This window comes from Parus major, chromosome 6 (genome assembly GCF_001522545.3).
Source record: "Parus major isolate Abel chromosome 6, Parus_major1.1, whole genome shotgun sequence".
Lineage (NCBI taxonomy): Eukaryota > Metazoa > Chordata > Aves > Passeriformes > Paridae > Parus > Parus major.
The window spans coordinates 16813460-16828716 of NC_031775.1; the positions used below are offsets into that span (position 1 = coordinate 16813460).

Genomic DNA, 15257 nt, shown 5'->3' on the forward strand with positions numbered 1-15257 from the left:
CCTGTGTCACACAGAACTGCACACTCCTCACTCTCCTTTCCCATGGCTTTGGAGAGAGCAGTGGAAAAGAGGACAGATTTCTTGTAGGACTGTGGTTACATCTGTGGGCTGTAAGCAAAACAAAGCTCTTAGGAGTGTATACACACTGAACACTCTGAATAGATCTCACTCTCTGCTGCTGCTGGATCTCATCTCTTCATGAATCACAACTACCCACTCTGGAGGTGCCTTGCAGAATATACCTACAGGAGATTTCCTTGGTTATACAGGTTTCCAAACCTTGTCTTGGCAGCAGTTTCTGCTCTGCTTGCACATCAGCTGACATCTTCATTCAAATATTCAAATGACACCAAGCTGCCAAATTCTGCCAGGAGTTCCTCTAAGTTATGTTGTCATGTTTTTATTTAAAATCTCTGATTGACTCTTGGAAGGATGTTTTTATCTGCTGTGAAGCAGATCCATACTAAACCCTAGAAAAGCAGGCCTGAAAGAAACTACTCCTCTAGAAGAACTAAGCTGCCCTTCAGAGTCTGATATTCACCCAAAAGCCCTCAGGGACTTTTCTAACAAGACAGCCACCTTGTCTTTTCTGAGCTTTGGGGTTTTAGAGATAGACTCGATGAGGAATGACAGCTCTTAGTCACGGCAGACTCTGGAACTAACAAACTTCTTTTAGGTGACAGACAGAAAACTTGCTGCACCAAGTCCATGACTTTGTGGTACTGGGTATAACACACTTTTTCAAAAGCATTTTCCCTCTAAATACCTGTATATTTTTTTTCTACAATCATTTATTCATATTGAAAGTAGTTTTAGAACAATATAAGCAGGAGAGTTGCAGTGTCAGGATTAACTTAACCAGTGTTACAGTACTAACAACTTAGCAATCACCAGAAGAAACAAAAATTCTTGATTCTGTTTTCACTGAAAGTCACAGCAAAATGCATGAATTTTAACATGAATACACCTGTGGTCCTAGAATTTTTATTACTCTAGCTTTGAATTTTAAAATTATTTCCTTTAGTAGTACCCTGCAAGTTCAAGCAGCTTTTAAGTTCAGGCCATTATCCATTTGAAGACTTTAAAATATTAATAGCAGCTTAGTCTTACAAGTAATGGGCCACATATTTGGACAAAGTAATTCAGATGGCTTTTTCTAGTGGTATTTCCTTGTAATGTCCACCTTTGGTAGCTCTACCAATTAATTTTCTTTCCTCCCTGCAAATCAAAAGGACATTTGTTCATTATATCTTTGATTTTCTTTGTTTCAAATAATTTTGGCCTTCCATTTTTAGGAAAAATTAGAAGTGAACTGTGATTTCCATGACATACAGATAAGAAATTATGCTTGCATTTCAGTCACAAACTGACTGAGCATCATTCCAAACAGCATTTGATGAACAGCATATACATTAAATAGTCAGATCACCAAATCTAAAAGATAAGTAGGACATCTTATCTATTAATAAAGGCCAGATACAATCACAGACTGGTTTGTGTTGGAAGTGACCCAAAGGTTGTCTAGTTCCACCCCTTCCACTGAACCAGGTTGCTCAGAGCCCCATCCAGTCTGGCTTTGAACACTCCAAGGGATGGAACAGCCACAAACTCTCTGGGAAACCTGTAACAGCATCTCACCAGCCTCACACTATAGAATTTTTTCCTAATTTCTAATCTAAACCTACTCTCTTTGAAGCTACTTCCCCTTATCACTACATGCCCTTGTCAAAAGTCCCTCTGCAGCTTTCTTGTAGACCCCCTCCAGGCACTGAAGGGTGCGAAACTTGGTGCTGATGTTCTCCAAGGGTGAATGGCCCAACTCTCTCAGCCGTCATGGGAAATCCAATCATCAATTAAGAAGCCTGTTATTTTTGTTGTCCAATGCATTTTCCAGTTTCCATAATTTATTTTTCAAAGCTTCCAGGCTTTTTTCTCTAATTAAGGCTAACACCGTGTGTGTCAGAGAGAGAGAGCACAAGCAAGCACAAGGACAGAGAAAGAGAGCAAATGTGCACAAAAAAACTGTTGAAAATCATTTCCCATGGGCTTGAGCTCTAACAATGGAATCAATATCACAATAAAAAATTGTAGCTATTTAAAAAAAAATATCTACTGCAGTTCTGTTTTAACAATAATTCAACATATTTGCCAATATATTTCCATCACTGGAAAATTCAAGTATTTCCAAGCACGGGAGCAAAGGAGCAAAGGAATGATAGTGCAACATGCATAAAGCCAAAGAGAAAGGCTTTCTTTCCCAACTCCAAGAGAATTTGCCTCTTCACCTTCTTTTGGCATAAAAAACACTGAGAAAGAGAATGTGGTCTGAGTATTAAAGAGGATGTTTGCATAGCTTCTTTTTTAAGGAAGAGGAAGGACCTATAATAGTAGATAAGAGATTGAATGCTGAGCACTTTGTAGAACTACTTTGTTTTGATTTAATTGTTTTAATGATAAAATATCTGAAAGTCAAAATAAAAATCTGTTGTTTTCTTGATCCTCACCTGATGGAAATGCACATAGTCCTAACCGAGCTGGCTGTAACCAGATGAAGCTTCATGAGCTATTGCCTAGAACCAACAGAAAACATGCAGCATTTATAACTGACAACAATTTTTTTCCTTCTGTTACTATAACCTGAGGTATAATTAGTTGCAGAGGAGGATTAGGAAAAAGCAAAATTTTATAAATCCATTTCCAGTCCTACTGTCATAGACAGGACATGATATTACAAATTAAAAGCAGATTGTAAAACAATTAGATAAACCAACTGTTGTTCTCTTTGATTCATTAATACAACCCTGTGTTGTGAATCTAGCCATAAAGAATGCTTATGCTATTGCTTATTCAACTGCAGGCAAATGAGAAATAACATAATACAGGACTGGACCCTTTCAGCTGCAGACCTTCAGTTTCCTTTCATTATTGCTGCAGTGGTAGAATCAGTGATGGTTTCTCATTATGTCCTTACCTGGTGCTAGCTTCAGCTGTAGAGATCTCATCCCTAAGCAATGTTTCTGTGGCAGCTTTGGCACCTGTTCTTGCTTCCTATATGGCCTCTTCTTGCATTAAGAAGCCATTGCTGACTATTTAGAGTTGGCAATAGTCTGGTGATAGGAAGCTTGTTGGGGTAGCAGGTGTTGGTGTAAGGAGAAATTAAACAGGGAGCACCAGCAACATCGCTCAGGACAGCGAGGGCCTGAGACAGAGCTGGAGTTTCTACTCCTGTGTCACACAGAACTGCACACTCCTCACTCTCCTTTCCCATGGCTTTGGAGAGAGCAGTGGAAAAGAGGACAGATTTCTTGTAGGACTGTGGTTACATCTGTGGGCTGTAAGCAAAACAAAGCTCTTAGGAGTGAAGATATACATACTGAACACTTCTGAATAGATCTCAGATTCACTCTGCTGCTGCTGCTGGGTCTCATCTCTTCATGTATCACAGAGACTGGACTAGCTGACCCTCGAAAGATCTTTTCCAACCAATATTTCCATGACTCTGTGAATGTTTTGTTCAATAACTATTGATTTCCAAAGCAATATTAAAAGTTTTATGAATAACAGTACATAAAAAAATTAGCATTTAGTGCAACTTACTCATCAGAACACAGTCAAATTTAATTTTGGAAGCCACAGAATATTGTTCCCATTTACTAATCAATGATCATTATCTCGGAGAGAAAAAAAAAGCTATTTTCACTAAAACTTTGGTACTCATACTGAACTCCCATTGTTTAAATACAAATATTTTCTTTGTAGAACTAATAAGGTGATGGTTGTTAATATCTTAGGAAAGACAACAACTTCAGGTCCTAAAGTATTGGCTGCTCTCATATGATGATACACATAGATTCTTTATTAAAGACAGGTAAAAAATAATGCTTCATAATTTCCACATCCTGTGAAAGCATTCAGACCAAATCACTTTAAATTGCCACAAAGGATTCAGTTCCCTACTCCTTTAGATTTCATCACAATAATTTACAACTATTCAGAAGGTATGCAATCTGTTACCAAACTGGTCTGCTTTCATTTAACACCTAATTTTACTTTGCATATGTGCAAATTAATAGCTGAGGTGCAAACCAGTGGAGAATTAGGATTCAAGGCAGAGAACTTTGTCTGGTGATTAGAATTTCATAATGCACTTACAGAAAAGAAGGTCATCTTCCTAAAGTACACATAAAGTTATTTGAAACACTTAGTTCTGTAACGTGGCAAGAGAACAGAGGTTTGGGTTAGCCTGAGGATGTAAACTAGACAGGAGTTATTCACAGATGAGCGTCCAGGAATAGCTGCTCCCAGCTGTCTCCAGCTCTGTACTACTGGGATATCCCAGGCAAAGCAGGCAGCAAAAGCAAAACACAGCAGAACTTAAGAGCCCACATTTCCTTGTGGAATTTGACTCAAGATCTAAAGAAATTACATAGTGTCACAGGCAAACCAGCCTTAACAATCAGGGAATTTATTTTAACTTAATTTAACTTACTGCCAGTTAAGGTAAACTTACAAAGACTGATTCAAATATTAGGAAAAAGGAAGGATAAGTGATTAAATGAACACTTATGGAAATATCTTTCTTCCCCCCTGCTCAGGCTCAGTTTAAGCCAAACTCATACCTTTTCCCACTTGCAAGTTTCAACTTCCTTGAAAATTTCAGAATTCCCAATGACTTATGTTCTGCCCATCCTTATTTTCTCAGTGGGGTGATGGACAATGCAAAAGTTTGGCATCAAGAGTGTAATGGTTTCTTTCTGCAGTCTGGGCCAGGAAAATGAGCCACACCAAAACAAATGAAGATAACAGCAAAAAGAGATTTGAGTTGCAGGAACAGCTGGTCACCAGTATTTGTAGGGAGTAAGGAAGCTTTCTCCTGGGAAAACTAACTTGGCACAAAGCTCCTCAATATTTTTGGCCTTACTTAAAAGTACCGAAAGAAATTATAAAGTCCCTGGGAAAAGGAGTTGTCATGCAAATTTGCTGCAAGAACAGTCCGAGCCCCAGCAGGCAGATTCCAAGGTAACAGGGTGATAAAGGACTTGACAGCAAACTTAAAAGCTGGAAGGAAGAGCCTGTAGGATTCTGAACCAGAGCTAAGAGACTGACCTTCAGCTAGATTGATTTAAAGGCATTTCAGCCTCAGAAAAAAGTGAAGGTCTTTCCATAAAGGAAAACAACATTTTACATAGTCTAGAAGGCAGTGTAAAGAAACAGAATAGATAACAAATAGCTGATGTGTGTAATCATCAGGCCAGGAAAAAACTACATAGATGTAAAACTAATTTTCAGTGCTCACACTAACAGGGGTTATTACCTGAAGCATCAAATTTGGGCGCCTAAACTCAGAAGTTTCAATGAAGAAACATACTTTTCCAGGACTGTAACACCCAAGCATTCATTTCCTTTGTGTTCCCCTGCCTGTGACCCTATCTCTAGTTCAAAAAGCATCCACTCAACATCACTTTGTTCTTTATCACTAACAAAATGAAACTGGCATCTAGTAGCAACTCGCTGACAGGCAAGACCACCGAGATTTTTGGTATTGATTTCTTTGTTGCCAAGATTTCACTCATTCATGGCACAACAACCTGCAAAATGTCAGTTGTTGTTTCCACATCAGGAGAGTCTTCTTACATGGAAGAATGCAAGATTACCCTGATATATCCATGCTAAATCAGGTGCCAAATGTGGTAGTGATGAATTACTATATTGTTCTGCTTGGAGCAACTTACCTTGCTTTGTCAGCAAAGCAACCAAACTGAGAACACTCAGCTTCTAAAGCTCCTCTGCTTCTGAGACCTGAGCCACTCATACAGAGTTGATGGTGAAAATATTAATGAAAATATGCCATTACATTATCTTTTGAACAGCTTCTTTGGAAATAATTCACATCTAGATTAATAATTTCCACATAAGAGGTAATGCAAACTGGCTTCATCTTACCAACTATTGTTTGCAGTGTGAGTTCTGTGCCAGTGGAGAATTGAATAAATAATAGGCAATTCTTCATATCTGTGTTACCGGAAAGCAACAGATAGTGTGTAATTCTAATTAGAGCAGACATGAAAAAGTCCGACTTTTAAAAAAAAAACTCTCAAAATTTATTACAAAGATCATGGTAAAAAGTAAAATAATTTAAGACCCTATGGTGACAGATGCATTTTATATAGGTTTATATTATTTCAAGTTGTTAATATTTAAACGTGAACAAAATTATCCTTTCCTCAAAGTAGACTGCAATGTCAAAACAAATCATAATTGTAGTATGGGTTCTGGGGCTTAGACATCCAGCTTCTTGTGTAAAAAGGGTTTTATTTATATGTTTTAAATCTAAAAGCAAACAATCCTCTTATCTATTTTTTATTCTCATTTATCTCTTGCTATTTTAATTTATTGGGACCTCAAGATAACCTAAATCTGTCCTATCTTTTCATTGTTTTAATTAAATTCAGAATAATAATGGCAAAAGGAGTAACAAAAACTCTATTTCAAGCAAACAAACCAGGAGTTTGCTGAGCTGGCAAATCTTCCTGGGCTCTCACAGCTTTAATTTTGACACTGAAAGTCTAATCAAGTTGCAGTTTGAAACGGAAATGTTACTTTCTGCTGCTGGATTCGGTGCTGGTAATTACACACAGGGTTTTGTTGGGGGAAGGGAGAAATATTTGTGCAGATCCTCCTTACCTAAACTTGGCAGAATGCCTTCCTGCTTTTAAAAGTCCACTCAACAATAGCTTATTGTGCTGCACTTTCAGTTTTGTTAACTTTATGAAAGCAGCTCCTTGGCTGAGTTCAGCTCTTCTCCAGAAGCTCAGCTTGGATCTGCGAATGCACATAAAGCAGAGATCTGACAATACAAGCATTTTTTAAAGATTAGCCTAATGTTCCAAGGATCCTACAACAAGCAGAAAAACTTTGCACACTATAACATTAATGTAAAACATGTTTTGGAGCAAAATACAATTAAATTATCTTTTGAGTAATAAATATTACAGTATTTGAATAGGACTGCTGCTCAGATGGACTGAATAAACTAATTCTTCTAAATACCAGGAAGAATATGTTCCTTGACTTTAATGCACATGCTCTTATATATGGACACTAAATACAAAAGACCTATCTGGTTTGATTATAAAATCCTCAGAATGAGGACAACAAAACTGACAAATGTAATCATAAACAATAATTGCATCCTCCCACTAAATTTCTTGAAAAGAAGTGAAACAGTAGAACAGTCTGAAATTTGGTTTAATGCCAGCATGACACCTTCCTGCAGAACTTGCTAGTGTAGATATATCTGACTTTTTTTAAGGGGGTGTGGGGAGAAGGAAAAAAATATCTCTCTCAGCTCTGTAGAAAACCCAGGGGAAAGCCCAGAATTTTTGCTGACTCCAGGTTTTCCAGGGACCGAATCTCATCCCTGTCCTGCTTGGCTGCTTTAACAGCTCTGACTTGTCTGCTCCTGGGGAAGTCACCTGGGGAAGAATGGCTGCTCCCTGAAATTCAAGGGCTGATTTTACTGCCTGTACTCAGCCTGGCTGGTTCCTTTCGAACTGCTGCTTGTGGAAGAATGCACTGCTCAGATACAGGCAGGAAAAGCCAGCACTAAGTCTTATCTCACCTTCAGTGCTATGAATTACATGTGGAAATGACAGTGGTAATATTATTTCATCTCTCACACACCGAGATACTGTGCATAGAGCCTGGGAAGAAAGGGGGCTATGTCAGTGTTGGAGCATTATGAATAATACAAAATTTGAGGTGTAGTGTGTGACTGAGCACACAGAGGATCTGTTCTGTGGAAGATCAGAAATGAAGCATTTGTTTTATCAATTCTCCAGCCTGTAGGCCACACAATTAAAAATTCTTTACAAATTGGGCTGTTGGTTTAGATTCAGTGTCTTCTTGGCTGGCTGAGACCACCTAAATAATTTCAAAATCCTACAAATGGACACTATTTTGGATGTTTTGATTTGCATATCTCCCAGTAAGATTCTGGAACTCCATCTGCCTCCTGCTTATAACAATTTACATTCACTTGTTAATTTCCTGCCTTTTAGGCTCTGAGTGTTAATACCTCAGAAACAACCACTTTGGGCATTGGGTCCTGAGGATTTTTGTTGTTGTGTCTTTTTCAGCACCAAATACCACTGAATAGTTTGAAGACTATTAGGACTTCCAAAGTTCTAGAAAGCATTGAAAATGGCCTTTTGATGTATCTTCTATCCTGTGCAACAGACCTACAGATTATCATAATTTATGTCTGGCCTGGGTTTGGACATAGAACTATGCCAAGGACTTATATCTAGAGTTGATATTAAGAAATTGAATTCAAAATAAAACCCTGAGATTCTTTATGTGTCTGTTTCATTTCCCTTGGCTATTACTGCCATCTAGTGATACAATTTACAATAGTCAAATCTTCCCATTTAGAAATAATAGTCCATCAAAAATATTTGGAAATGTGCAGAGTATATTCTAAAAATCTATGCTTTGTTTATTTGCTAATGCAATGCCCCGTGCTGGCATGCAATTTTATACATATCCAGTTTTGAAGGTTGGTGGTTTTCCTGTCTTCCCTACAAGAATGCACTTGAAGACCCAGATACTTACCCAAGAAGAAAACTTTTCAGAGCCATAGGAATTGATAATGTAGCCAACTTCTCTTCTGGCAAATGTCCCTTGAAATGGCCACATTATATACTACTGCACTGGTTGATAATAAATTATTCATAATTATTTATATTAATATAAATTGTGAAAATAATTTGGGTCAAGAGAGTTAACCTCTTCCTCTTTTCAAAGACCAGAAAGTGTCCCTTCTTATTTGAAGAGCAATCACTTCCCAAATCTCCTACCAGCCTAACTTGACTCCTCAGATACTATCAGAGGCTGAGGATCAGATGCAAATAGGGCACACAACCTTAATCATGAAGGAAAATTGCCTATTTTAAACACTTCTTTGTCTGTGATTTGAAGCCTTTAAACCAGGGTTGATCTTTCTAAAGAATTCATTGGAGCTCAAATTGGCAGATGGGGTTTAGGAGGTTTTACTTCCTAAGCAGCAGACTAGTGATTTTCTGTAGCTATGTGCACTTAATTCATTTTTAGTCAGATTACCTCACTTACCTGCATGGTCAGACAATTCACGATGCTTCTGAGATCAAATCAAGATACACACAGAACAAAAAGATAATAACAACAAAATCTGGCACTTGGCATTATCACATCAAACATGTTCAAATTTGCTTTTGATTGTTAGTTGAACTGCACATGAAAAGTCTTCCCACACAGTTTTACCCTGGAGCAGCTCAGACTTTCTCCAAACTTGCTGGAGGTGTCTGGATCACAGACCAAGCACAGGGTTTAGGCACAGTGAGCTCTATTAGCTTTTTCTTCCCAGGCTGATGTTTTTCCAAGTATGTTGGAGATGTTTCTCCTTCCACAGGCCTCTAGGGAATGTTTTTATACTCATTTTGTATAAGTCTTTCATTGGTATCTTCCCTAGCTTTGATATTCTAAGGAATGTTGACATTAAGTAATCTTTGAGTGCTTTAATCCAGCAGAAAGCTGTATTAAAAACACTTTGTCATTATCAGAGTGAGCTGATGAATATTATCTTTTAATATTTCCAAATACCAGATGTCTTCCTGTATTTTTTAGTTCTCAGTGTTGAATCAAATATATACGTTTAGTTCTGATTTTAGATTTAACTCCCTGCACAAAATAAAACTGATAATTTAACACAAAGGTAATCCTATTGTCACATGTAGCAGCAACCTGAGTTCTAGATTACTTTATTAAAATCATCTCCAAATCCCAGAAAGCTTAGTTCTTATATTAACAGCTTTATGCTACCTGGATAAATCTCATGGTAACAATACAAACAGGCAAATGCACCTCTGGTAATTAACTGTGCAAATTGGAAAGAAGAAAATGCAAGACAGTGTATTTTGTACAGTGGATTTTCATTCTTCCTGGAATATCTTCAGATTTAGACACTATTATTAAATACATACTTCACCATATTACAGTGAGATATTCAAAATACATATTTCTAACCCCACAAGTAAACAGACAGAATATGCTGCTTCTGAAATCAGAGGTGTCTTAGCATTGTTAATGAAATACACAGATTACACTCTTTAGAAAATTTATAACTTCTTGAATTCATGGGTCATTGTTAAATTAACTGAACTGATGGAGTACTCAAAATTCTAATTTACACTATTTTATGAGTCACAACATGTCTAGTGCAAGATATGACTTGAAGTGATGGAAAAACATGCAGTACAAATTATCTTTTAAAGAAGCAATCTGCCAGTGTCAGAAATGCAAGTTGGGATAGAAAGCAGAAGCCTTGCTCATACAGAGAATTCTTGTCAGAGCCAGTGAAATGGATCAGACTGGTGCTTTTAAATCAGTGTTACCCAGGACTACTCCAGGGAATACAGACACTCAGCATTTACCTTAGAAATTAAATAAAAACAATAAATAACAGGTTTTTTTTTCTGAAAACAACTGTTGGGCAGTAGCAAAAAATAACATCCTGAGATGGTTTGATGTTAGGTCTTGAATTAAATCCTGACCAGAACGGGGGATCGTTCTCCTTCAGACTGCAAACACTGCTCTTTCTCCCTTCCCATTCTGACTCTCCCACGCACCATGCCCTGAAATGAGTCAATTCAAGTTGTTGAAAGAGAAGAAAATGAACCTAACAAGGAAAGAAATTTGTCTGTGATTTAAATTCTTGAAACAATTTATCCAGTGAGTGCAAGAGCTGGTGTGAGGGGGGAGGTGGGATCACCCAGCTGAGGAATAATTCACCCATTCTCACAAGAATGAGCCACTACATTTCATCAGTCCTCAGTGCAACTTCATCCTCAATCTGTGCTTCCAAATCCTCCATCCCCATGTCACCTACACAGCATTGCACCCTGTTGTGTCTCAGTTCTGGTGCTTGTTCAATCACAGTGCCACCAAGAGTAAAATACATTATTTTTCTCATTGTCACTGACATATTTTACTGGGTTGCATTGCTTAAAAAAGAAAAAAAAAGTCAAAGAAGCCACGTTGAACCTGACCTAGTAAAGTGGCAGAGATGCTTGATCAAGGCACTTCAAGAAGCCAGGCTACTCAATCATACTGGTTTAACTTGCCACTAAATTGCAGTCTCCCTCAGAATTATAAAAACCTGTTTTCCTCTCAGTAGTCTCACTTCTCATTCCATTTCTTTCTTCATTTGTGTATAGAATAACAGACCAGAGCAGCTGGAAGATAGAACTGGGTCATCATTTGGTAGAAGGACAACTAGAAGGTAAGTGGGGAATATTAGTCCACCCTAATCCTAACCTTTCCTGCAACTGGGAAATTATCTGAGGCTCACAGCTTCAATTTTTCAATAGTAGATGTCACCAGCATGTAAAATTATTTCATTCTAATGATAATTGAAGAAACCTAGCTGGAAAAGATTACCATATTGTGATTAATTGAAAAACCAAGACTGAGTTAAATGTCAAGTTTAAAAATAGTATAATCTCATTAAACTGATTCATTATTTGCTGTAATAAAGGCAAATCTATTATAACTGTGCCCCTATAAAGCCAATAGGCCAGAAATTACAAAATAACAGCATAAGAAATTACAAAATTCAGCAATAGCATACCCACTATAATCACAGTCTTTATAATAGTTCATTGAAGTGAATTAAAACCAAAATAAATATTTTGCCTTATGACAGCTGGCTACATATCTTCATATATTGAGAAAGAAGTAACACAAGCTATAAGGAAATTTTTTTGTTGTTATAAATACGAATTTTAAAGCAAATATCTACATAGCAAGGGATTAAAGGAATGAAATATTTTGAGCTTGCAACAACAGAGCTGCAGTTTGACTGTTCAGCTAGGAAGCAGAGACATGCAGCAATCAGATACCGAGCACAGCAGATCTGCAGTGACCATCTCTGGGTCAATTCAGAGCTCACTCTCCTCCAAACCTTCACCAGTTCTCACTGTGCAGTTGAAAGTGATTTGGTCAACCCAGCTGGGGTCGTTGTGGTGGAACAATCTCGGGATGGGCCCCTGTCTTCCTCCAGGTGCAGTTCAGAGTCACTGATGTATCCATGAAATGCATCAAGCTCACCCCAACAAAGATCAGCTTCCAGGTGGAACAGACATAACCAGGTCTTTCTGCCCAAAGCAAGGTCAGCTTTGAGGTCAGATGAAATTACCTGGAGTTTTATCCCTTTAGTTATTGAAAACTCTGTCCCAGGACAGAGCCTGTCCAAGTTCTCTGTGCAGCCTGCTCCACTGTTAATGCAAACCTGCTCTGGAACAGGATGGCTAAACTATTTCCTTTGTACAGTCAGACACTACTGGGCAGCACAAACCACTAAAGGACTATGGAGAATTTTGGTGTAAAAAAGATTTTAAAGTCTGATTTCCAGCAAAAGTGAAATAAATTAAAAAGTTAATGTATGTTCAACAGAGAAGCCTCTTCTCTTACACTGGCCATAAGGGATAAAATAAGAGAAGCACTCCTCTAGAAATACTCTTTGAAATACTGATGACTTTTCTGCCTGTATTTCTAAGAGCAAAATCACCCAAAACGCAGGATTTTTTTCTTGTTAACTTTTTTTTTTCCCCTCTGATCTAGTATTCTTCATGAGAGGTGACCTAAGACATTGAGAAATTCTGGACAGTTGCTAATTTAGCTAACATCCATAAAGGCAGTTTTCTCTTAAAATTCAGGTGGTTGTAGATCTAAATGAAACAAGGCTGAAAACAGCAGGTCATAATTATTTCACTGAGCAAGGTCACCTGGCAAATTGCAGCTGAAAAAAAAATATAACGAACTAGCTGGATGAAAATCTTAGAAGATTACTCACATGAATGATGAAATCAATACCTTTGTAATTAACTACACACAAATACTCCTTCTGAACACTGGAAACCAGGCTAAGGCCCAAATTAAAAAGCCAAAGCACTCAGAGGATAGTCTATCTGTATTTAAATAAGTTCCTATCTAAATAACTGGTTAAAAAGAGCTCTACATTATTGCCTTCCTTAAGTGTCTATTTTTCCCTCCTTGGCAGAAGTTAAAAGAAATTAATATTAAGAATTACTACCTTAATCATTTCTGAATTCATAATTTCATTTCTATTAGAAAATATGTTACATAAGACAATGCCAGAAATAGACAATTGAACTTCTGATTATTGAAGTAGATAAAATACTGAAATCTTTATGTTTTCAAGGAAAAGCAATTTACTGTGAAAAGAAAAGAAACCCCAAGTTTTATACTGAAAAGGTTGAAAGTAAATACTGATAGTGGTTTGTGTTTCAACTTTGCAGCTACCAGAGACCAACAGGGTTTTTTCACGTGTTTTTGCTGTAACTCAGCTGCAGAGGAGCTGTTTAGGCTTGGGTCTCACAGAGTGATACAAAGGAGAGAAAATACTAGATAACAGAGAATTATCTCATTCCAAAGGAATAGACTAACAAGAACCAACAGTGAGAAGTGAAAAAAGAAATGCAAGGTGATTAATCATGGTGAGGGAGAGGGGAGAGGGATTACCAAGAAAAATAAGGGTCCCATCTTTTGACATTTCATTCAAAATGAGGTAATCTTTTGAAAAAGACAAACTGCAGTGAAAAAGTCAGCAGGATCAACAGCAGAGATGAGGAGTAAAACATAAGAGCCTAAGTGATCACCTCCTATTAAACCTTCTAAGGCATCTTTTTGCCTCCAAATCCATAAATTCCTTCTCATTTACAAAGTTTTGCTCCAAAACAAAAATCATACTTTTTAAGTTTCAGAACACTTTGTAATGTAGTCATAACAGGGGAGAGGAAACGGTATTAAGCCAGTTTTTAACTGAGGGAGAAAAGCAGATTAATCCCAAGGGGGGTTTTCCCTAAGGTATAACATCTGCACAGAAAATTCACTTTCACAAGAAGATGTAAATCTATTCCCTACATCTTCTGGCAAGATGAATTTTCTGGCTACAGATTTGAAGATGAAAATGTCACTAGTATAATTGAAATGACCCATTTTTAGACAGCAATTCTGATGATTTTTGTGTAGTCCTGGATTTCACCTGATTTCAGAGCCTGATTTGATAAGTGTTTTGCAATTTCCAGGAAGGAAGGGCATAACAAATAGCTTTTGATATTCTTTACATTAATACTTTCCATGTAATAAGTCCTTTCTGAAAAAAAAGGAAAACTTTTCACAACAAAGAAAATGTCAGGGTTATCAAAGTTCTAGTTTTTATTACAAGCTTCAAATCCTTGCTTTTATTAGTGTATTTTTTAAGAGACACACACTCATACTAAAAAATTAATGTAATTTTCTGTGAAAAAACCATTTTCAAAGTAAATTTGGTGGAAACATACACAAAGATAAAAAAAAAAAAGACGACATAATATTGAAAGGCCTTTAAACTCTACACAGACTGAAAAAATATCTTATATTCAGGAAACAATTTTAATAGATTCTCAGTCTTACTTTCTGTCCTTGTCAGGACTCTTTCACTAGCCAAAATAGTGTTCAATGTTTTTCTGATATGTTTATGACACACTTGCATCACCTGACGTACTTCAGAACTTGGCAAAAGGAGTTAAGATTTGAAACCACTTTTAAGAAGTGAATGCTTACTGCACAATAGGAAAATATTTTCCTTTTTGCTGTTTATCAGTCTCTCCCAAAACAAAGTTGTTGCAGATGGTACAGAGGCTGCTTGGACATAATGTCAGCTAGAGATACTGCTAGACATGGGTTACATTTGTTCACAGTCTGAAAGAGTTTTCTTGTTTTCTTTCTTTGTTTTAGGGGCATAGAAGTCTGTTACAATTCATCTGTTGATGGAAGAACAGCCCATTGTGCAATCCTGCCCTGGATGAATCTTTTGGGACCCTTGAGCCATTACCCAGGAGTCCTTAGAGGAGTCACTCAAAGCAAAATTAAAAATTATCTGTGTGCATAGCTACAGAAGTATCAGGAGAATCTTAGGCTCAGGCGCAGGAAAAACAGTAAAATCAGAGCTGAATGGATCTATTTGGATAACTTCAGCAATGTCTTGACCTCATTAGATCTACTAGAAATATTAATTTTCCTTCACAAGAGGCACAACCTTTTCTTGATGTCCATCCATTTCCATCTGCCCTTAGTACATAACTTCCTTTTACATACCTTGTATAAAGTGATGTAATTTACATGTGTATAAAGCCAGCTTCCTGTCTTGTCAAAAGGGG

General features: G+C 37.2%; 1 long non-coding RNA gene across 3 annotated transcripts in view; it reads right to left on the bottom strand.

Annotated features, from left to right (window-relative positions):
* Window positions 1-4908, bottom strand: part of LOC107206971 — a 43194-nt gene extending 38286 nt beyond the window's left edge. For all 3 annotated transcript variants that reach the window (XR_001522573.1, XR_001522568.1, XR_001522570.1), the window contains exons 1-2: window positions 4620-4908; window positions 2505-2570 (exon numbers count right to left, since the gene is read on the bottom strand). This is a non-coding gene — a long non-coding RNA (uncharacterized LOC107206971). The remainder of the gene's footprint in view (window positions 1-2504; window positions 2571-4619) is intronic.
* Window positions 4909-15257: the final 10349 nt, after the last annotated feature.